Genomic DNA, 8331 nt, shown 5'->3' with positions numbered 1-8331 from the left:
CATGTTGCCGTATACTTGTACGGCGCATTGCGCCACACGATTCGTCTATGGCTGCATCGCACAGACTGCTGGCTCGTCGCATGACTGAAGGGTACGCGCCGAGGCAGCATTTTTATACTACAACCTGGCGGTTGCTTCGCGGGAGCCCTGTTTCCAAGTGTCATCGCCGCCTCGGTTAGGCAAGCAGGTTGCCCGAGGCGGACCCGGCCTCATAACGCACCTTTTGTCGTGCGATGAGAGTGCTGCGGATATAATCTGCCATTCCTTTTTTTTTTTCTTTTTGTGCTCGCTTCTGAAAGGAGAATTTGGCGATGAACGCTTGGTTGTTTTCACACACGCCCCTGCTTTTGCGAGACGGTGGGTAATAATTTTGAAAATGGAAACTATAATAGTTTGACAAGCGGTGGAAAGCTCGTTATTGTATGCGATCTATCAACGATCTTCTAGCCTTTCGAATGAGCAGCATCATGCCCTATTTGAGGAAAGAAACGGGTCACGCTTGGAGGTCACGCTATGGCAGTTAACATTTGTCTTCTGCGAAGCAAGTGACGAGTTCTTACTTACCGCGCCACGTGCAAGCGATCGAAAGCGTGCACGCGACTTGTTGGCGGAGAGTACTCCCCGACAATGGGGCGCGACACAGAAACTGCACGGGCCAAGGCTGAGCGTTGCTGCAAAAGGGGCAAGAAGAGCGTCGCGACGCTGCCACGAATGCACGACAGGCGGGCGGAGCGACGGCGCGCTCGGTTTGCAGCAAATTAAATGCGGACACTTAAGCAACGGGTCAGCACTGAAACGAATAGTATGTTTGCACGTATACCGGGTCGCTTCTTCGTGTTCGTCACCGGCCTACGTTATTTCTTTTTTACAGCACGAAGGGTTCTTCTTTCCAGCGATCCTCAGTTATTCCTATTACTGTCTTGCATAGCCAGCTTCATCAGATGTCGGGGAATTTCATAACCTCATCAACCTAAACACTATTTGCCACCTTCGACTTTGGCTCCTCTGCCTTTGCACCCATACTGCTACTTTATAAGACCGCTGGTCATCTTCTCTAAGCCTTGGTTGACTTGCCCATCTCTATTTCTTCCCTTTAGACGAGTGCTACCATTTTCAAGCAGCCATTTCCCCCCTTTTTTACTGCGCTGAACGAATATCCAGAAGCTCTAAAAGCCCAGGAAAAATAGTAGCAAATTTATTTATTTATTTAATTTGCATACATAGATACACAAGGACGCAGATAAAAGAGGGAGAGAGCAAGCTGGCAACTGCCACCTGGAGGGGCACGACACCTGCCTACTCTTTCGGGAGGAGGGAAAGAAGAAAGAAGATAGGAAAGTAAGAAAAAAATTGACGAAGACTTGGACAAAAATAGGTAAAAAACACACACACACAAAAAAAAAAATCTTAGAAGGCAACGCAAGAGCATTTACGGACCACGCAACGGGCGCGTAACGACAAGGGCATAAAGTTGTGCCCCTGTCGGGCATGAAGTCGAACCGCCCGAAATATTTACTATGACATCATGTTCTGCCAACCTAATCCGTTATCGATGTCCAGATTGTTTGATACATCAACGCGTCTTTACACATCGGCTCCCATCGCTATTGCAATTATAGGGGCTGCAGGACGCGACATCGGCCAGACGAAAGGCGCGAGGCACTCTTGCATTTAATCACTATGAGATCCTCGTACTTAGCCTTATTGCCGCAGGATATCAGATAATATTGTTGTTTCAGGAAGTCACGATAACGATGATGACGCCAGGTTCGCCATGCCGAGGGCAACTTTGACATAGAAACTATGTTGCATGTGTTTCTGAAGATATTGTATCCTTGCTAAGCGGCGTAATTTTACGCGCGAGTAGCGATGTGCTTCAGTTTCAACAACTATATATATTGTCAACAAGTGCTATGTCAGCTACACCAGCGTGCTCTCAAATCCATTTTGGAGTGTTCATAGTGCACAACTTTATGCCCCTGTCGTTACGCGCCCGTTGCGTGGTCCAGATGCTCTCGCGTTGCCTTCCGAGTTTCGTTCCGGTATATTGGTTGGTTCTGGCGGAATTTCCCCGTTATATGCACATGCGTTTTTCTTTACAACCAGATAAACCGTTTTTCAGGCGCTTTTTATTTAGCGATCAGATAATTTTTATTTTGATCACAAGCGCCTCCATTGCTTCGTGCGCATACGAGTAGCCAGGTATACTGGTGTTCCATCCTTTCGCTGTCGTCCGCATACTCCTGGTGACTAACGTGACGGTGCTATCGCAAATAACGCGGAACACGATGTGTGCAGCATTACGGCAGGTAAGGATGATTTCAGCCTCCGCTTGCAGCACTGCTCTTGAAAGTTGCAGGAAAAATACCGGCGCGTGTAGAGAAGGGCCGGGCGCGCTGTCAAGGCGACGACGGCCGTCCGGCTTTTGTCGTCGCCAAGGGGGGAGGCGGCGCGTCCGGTTGCGCGGCAGAGTCCTTCACGGGCGAAGGTGTCGTCGCCTCTCCATGACCCGGCGGGACGCAATCCGCGTGTGTTAATCCTGCGCGATGGATTCCCGAGGAAGAGCGGCGGTTGCGACAGCAGGCGCTCTCTTCCGCCGGGATTGGGGTTGTCTCAAGAAAGTGGAATGATTCCCTCACGCCGGCTGCGCGCGCGACCCCGATCGGCGGTGCTCGACACCCGCGAGTCTGGCTGGGGATCTCCGCCCGCGGCAAACAAACCGAGTTGTCCGGAGACGGATATCTCCCGGGATTCCTCATTTCCCGGCGAGAGGATTTATGCGACAACCCATTTCTTAACCCTGGGTTAACCTTGGCTTGCGTTAGCGCCGTCGCAGAAACACAAAACCGACGCGCAGAATAGGCGGCGTGCCGGCGGCCCATCTTTCGCTATAAATTTGGCCCCGCCGCGGGGGAGCCTCGAGGTGCGCGGTAGATTTACGCGCCAGGAAGGTCCGACGGCCGCGGGGGCGCGCGCCGTAACTTAGCGCCGCGTCACCCCCGCAGGCCGACAGTGTGTCGCCGCCGCCGCGAGTCCCCATCCTGGTGCGCCGGCGGCCGTAAAGTTAATTTGCCTGAGTTAGGGCCCGCTGTCGGCGCTAAGCGCTGGCAGCCCGGTGGTCCACGCCGGCCACGGGTGGCCCCAGGCGGATATGCGCGCGCGGTCAAGTGCGCGCCACCTCCTCAATGGAGCGCCCACGTGACCCCCGCTCGGCCAACAGAAGTGTGTGGCCATTTCGCGGCGCACGCGCCGCCGCGCATAGAGAGCAGGCGACAAGCGCAAGAACTCGTTTGTCATCTTCGAGACCTGTTATAGTCCTGGCCTCCACCGCAGAGGTATGCATTGTATCGAGGAGCCGTCTATCATTCCCACGTGCTCACTACAACGTTGCGCACATCGATACCCAGTTCCGAAGGGCGAGTTTGAGTGCTCATTGGTAAGCTCTCGAAATCAGTGCTATTGTTAGGTATGTGAGAGATTAGACGCCAGCAGTGGGCTTAACGGAACCATGTATAGTTGGTGTTGAAAGGAGTCGAAAAGCGCGAAACGTAATTAATTTTAATGTAGTCCAACTCCACTTAATGGATCTTTTCACATGAGAAACTGAAATCGCCCAAGCAATGTGTGTTTCTCTTCCAAAATCAGCACTTGCCTTGAAGGCAGATGCGATCAGCGTCACTTAGTGAAATCGTATGTAGGCTTCATGTCTTATCTGTAATTAGGCGACAATTAAAGCATGCGACCCTTCTTCCTTGTTTCGTGCGATCAAAGTGAAGTTCGATTTTGGCCAACCAAACAGATAACGTACATGTTGGTTATTTCGGCTTTTTCATTACTTTCCTTAATTTGACACGGATCATCTGGCTTTCAGGTAAGTTCACTGATCATTCGACAGATCATTCGAACGACCACCTCTACGATTGATCATTTGATCGTTTTTTCAAGTTGCTGTGATCAGTTGCGTAGCCAAGGTGGGGGGGGGGGGGGGGGGGCTCACCGGGCCTGCGCCGCTGGCTGTGACCTGCGCGGATTATATCTGGCTGCGTCGTTGGTGTTATATATAGATTATACCACTTCATATGTCGCACATATCAGTATATTAGAAGTTCCCAACTCCTGTGCGGTTACATTATGTTTGCGATGGACTTTGATTACGTCTTCCTAGCCGCCATGGTAGCTTAGCAGGTCCCAGGGCTGAACTCGAAGACGTGGGTTCGATACCCCGCCACAGCGGCCGCATTTTAATGGGGAGGGGAAATGCAAACACCCGATTACATAGATCTACGGATGCACGTTAAAAAACTAAAGTGCTCGAACCTTATCCGGAGTCCCACACTGCGGCGTGCCTCGTAATCATATCGTGGTTTTGGCAGTTAAAACCTTGGAAATCATGAAAAATTATTATTATTGTTTAATTCTTTCCGAGTCAAGAGCATTAGGTAGAACCAACGAGCGATCATCGCAGGTGTAGAAAGGCGCCACAACAGTGGACATCCGTCGAAAGTTTGCCTCTGTAATTCTGTTTCGAAAATTCACAAACGAGCTTAAAAAAAAAAAAAAAAGAAATCGGGCCTATGGCGCTATACGTCCCGGGGCTCGTCCGTGAAACAAGCGGCGAGGGAATCGCCGAAAAGGGAACACAGCGAAGGCGGCTTGTGTATAAAACAACGCTCGGAACAAAGCAGCGCCAAAAGACGGCCGCCACAATGCCAGGAACAAAGAAACAAGCCCACAATCTCCGACCCGAAACGCGATGTTTCCAAAGGGGCGCAGTAATAGCTCCGCCCTCGCCCCGCGGCCATTGTGCGTCTGCTGGATCTAACCTGGATGCCTCCTTATTTGCGTGCCCCCCTCTCCTTCGTCATGTCTGCCGGTTCCGCAGCTTTCGTCGCGAGATGCCAATTAGATTAAGCGCGGGAAGGGGAAAGCCAGCCTCGTTGTCTTCAGCCGCGCGGAAAGTTGTTGCCGCTTTGTTGGCATTGAACAGGCGGCGGCCGGCAGAAAGTGTTTTACAACGGGCGACTGTTCACGCCCCAGTTGTCGGCCGCCTACGCAACCCGCGGCGGATTTCACGGCCCGGGGGCCTCCGCCAAGCGCGGATGCTTTTGCAAGGACCGAGAGAGAAAGCCATGAAAGAGACCGACACGCGCCGCGGCAGCGCCACGCTGGCGAGCAAGCCGACAATTACACGAATGTTTACAAAACAGCCGCTTGCGGTCGTCACAATGCATCGCTGGTCCGTTCGCTCGCGGTGTCGGCCGCGTGATTGATGTGGCCACGCGCATGCGGTCTCTGCAAGCCCCGCTCCGCCGAGTTTTACATGATCGCTTAGCTTTTCGCCGGAGATATGGCAAAGAGCGTAATCTCAACCAATATCAGAGGTTCATTATGAAGACAATAGATAGATAGATAGATAGATAGATAGATAGATAGATAGATAGATAGATAGATAGATAGATAGATAGATAGATAGATAGATAGATAGATAGATAGATAGCGTTTTTTTTTTACAATCTTAGTTGCTTAATCGCGACCCTCCATAAATTGAAGAGAGATAGAAATTAACGGGTGAAGAACACGATGTGGAACTTTGTGACTGCCTTGGTGAATCGCCCCCTCGTGCAGTGTGCGCCGCATGAGAATAAATCGACGTCAACTGTGGCAAGTGTACCAGCTTCTGAAGTTGCCAACTCGGCTGGTAGAAAGGCCAATGGAATAAGAAAAAGTGCAATAAAGTACGGACTTAGGGGTAACGTTAGCGCCAGTATCACGAAGGGTGAACCGTAATACTTTGGTGCTTGTGGGCTACAACATGCATTGCAATATGCATGTTTGTCCAGCTGGGCGTGAACGGAGCTTTGTGAACGGATGGGAAGAAATAATGTTGAGAAACACTGTGTACAAGTCGATTTCAATTCGGTGCGTGTATAGTGAGTGGCCCAATTCCCTTTCGTTCGGTCACTACTTGGCTGGCATGACTGTTCTACGTACAACCCCGGTCCACTTCGCGGAGTGTGACAACGACGCCGGCCTTCTTTCTTCCCCTCTTCCTTCTCGCATGTGATAGCAACGCCGGAATAGGGAGCTAAGTGTATCGGTTGTGGAAGCGCCGTTGCTTCTTCACCTCTCACCTCGTCTCCTTCTTTCACGTAGAGCGAAATCACACGTCGAACAAAATGTTTTTCAAAAAACCGGATAACGGTCTATTTTGAAAGGGATAGAGCATGGCTTCGCACCGATCGCTCTGACGCTGGCTATTTGTCACTGCCGGTGAGAATGGATCTATTTACGCATAATAAATATCTTACATAGCAGCGTCACGCTGCCGAGGCATTTCAGCCCGTATACGTCTTCAGTTATATTTAATGCCCCGTTGCAAGCCGCGGCGTTCAACAACGATCATGATAAACAAGATCAAGTGAACCAATCAGAGACACCGGCGCCATCATCTTGCTCTAGCGATCCGTTTAAGGCAGCCGTAGTTTGTGCTGCCTATCCTGTGTGGCCTGCCCAGTGTGGCCTATCAGGTATGTGCCACAGAAATTGAGTAAATCCCACTGCTTACCACTGGTGCATTAAAAAGGAAGAAGGCAACAGTTATCACAACACGAGGGAACGGGAAAGGCAACAGCGGCTGCGAGAAGACCCCGAGGAAGGCCTACGCCAACGACTACGTGCCGGTAGATCTATGAGAGCTTCGAAGGCTTGGTTTCAGCGCGAGTTTCTGTCTCTGGAGTTTGGACATCCGTGTCGTGTCTTTGACTGCCTGCGGTTTAACTCGAACTTCTCTTCACTGAGAACGAACGTAGAAACAACCATGCATCACTTGAGCTAAAGCCTAGCAACGACCGAGACAACCTAGAAAGAACACTCATCACCTAGCTAAGGCCTAGAAACAACCGACACTCTTAAAAAAAAATGTTAGGAAAAAGCTTGTAACCACGAGCAAATAGTTAGTAACAGCAGCTGTTCTTGTACTTACTTCTTGCTGCCTTTTTACTACCCAAGTTAGCAGACACTGAAAAGTTGCAACGGTTACTACCTTTTGCGTACCGTTACTAACTTTTTGCCATGCACCTGTTAAAGGGACACTAAAGGCAAATAACAATTTATGTCAGAGTGAAAGTCCAATGTATGACAACTTCTAAAACGGCAATATTATCAACAGCAGTGCCCTACTTACCGAGAAATTAAGCTAAATGTATCACATGATGAGCGCCACGAGTGGGACATTTTCGAAGTGATCCCGATGACGTATGGAAGTCGGCCTACAATAAATCACTAGTAATCAAACTAGCAGCAGTAAAAAAAGAACATTCCGAGCATCAAAAGACGTAATAAAATGCTGTTTGTTCGTTTCCGCTTGATTCATGGAAAACAAAACCTCCGTGGTGTTGCCATGGGGAACGGCGCGCGTGGTTCAAAGGTTCCGTTTTCGCCGAACTGCGCCTCGCCCGTCTCAGTGGTAGTTTCTGGATCGCGTACTGCCCGCGTGTGTTTTGCGCGCTCGTGAAAGTCGCTCTGACAGAAAGTTCGACAAAATGTCGCATTAGCTTCGTCGCCCGACTTTCGGGCTCGGGCTCGGGAGAGTCGCTGCCGAGGCTGCTATCGTAGTACGCAACGACGCCGGCACTCGAGCCCTCAGCAGCAAGAATACCGCGTTCATCGGGGCTCAAATCGCTGAATTGGAGCCCAGCGTCGCAAGCCAATGTCTCGTTGTCAAGTTCTCCGTCCACATCCATTGCGGCGATTGCGGCAAGCTTCGATGGCCCGTTGTTGCTACTGTGGGTCCCGCTACTTCCGCTCTGCTGCTACTAGTGTCGGCGGCCGCGCAGTAAAAGCGGGCAACGTTGGGCACGGCAGCAGTGACGTATGAGAGTCGTATTTTCAGGCGGGAGATTTGAAGCGCGCTAACGCGATGCGGACCAATAAAAACGTGATTTTATTTCAAAATAAGCACTTCCTTGGCACAAAAGCAGCACTACGAGGTTTCTGGACTGCTATTTCAACAATCAACGTCGACTTAATATTTGCCTTTAGTGTCCCTTTAAACGAACTTGTTAAACGACCTTAGATGTTATTGTTACGAGCTTTTTGCAACCTATTAAATGCGAAGCATTTCTTAGCGAACCTCAGGAACTTTGGCCGTTTCTATCTACGTATAGAAACGGCCGTGTGTCTTGTGTTCCTTACTGTGTTGTCGTCTTGCGCTGTGAAATATGGAAGCTAGAAACCAACTCACCCAACATATAACCTTGTGTCTATCTACGTATCTATCTATCTAGCCGCCTACGTCTGGGCGCTCTCCTGGTCGTCTCCATAACTTGTAAT

The sequence above is a fragment of the Rhipicephalus sanguineus genome, chromosome 1 (genome assembly GCF_013339695.2).
Source record: "Rhipicephalus sanguineus isolate Rsan-2018 chromosome 1, BIME_Rsan_1.4, whole genome shotgun sequence".
Classification (NCBI taxonomy): domain Eukaryota; kingdom Metazoa; phylum Arthropoda; class Arachnida; order Ixodida; family Ixodidae; genus Rhipicephalus; species Rhipicephalus sanguineus.
Note: the sequence above shows the minus strand (reverse complement) of the source record.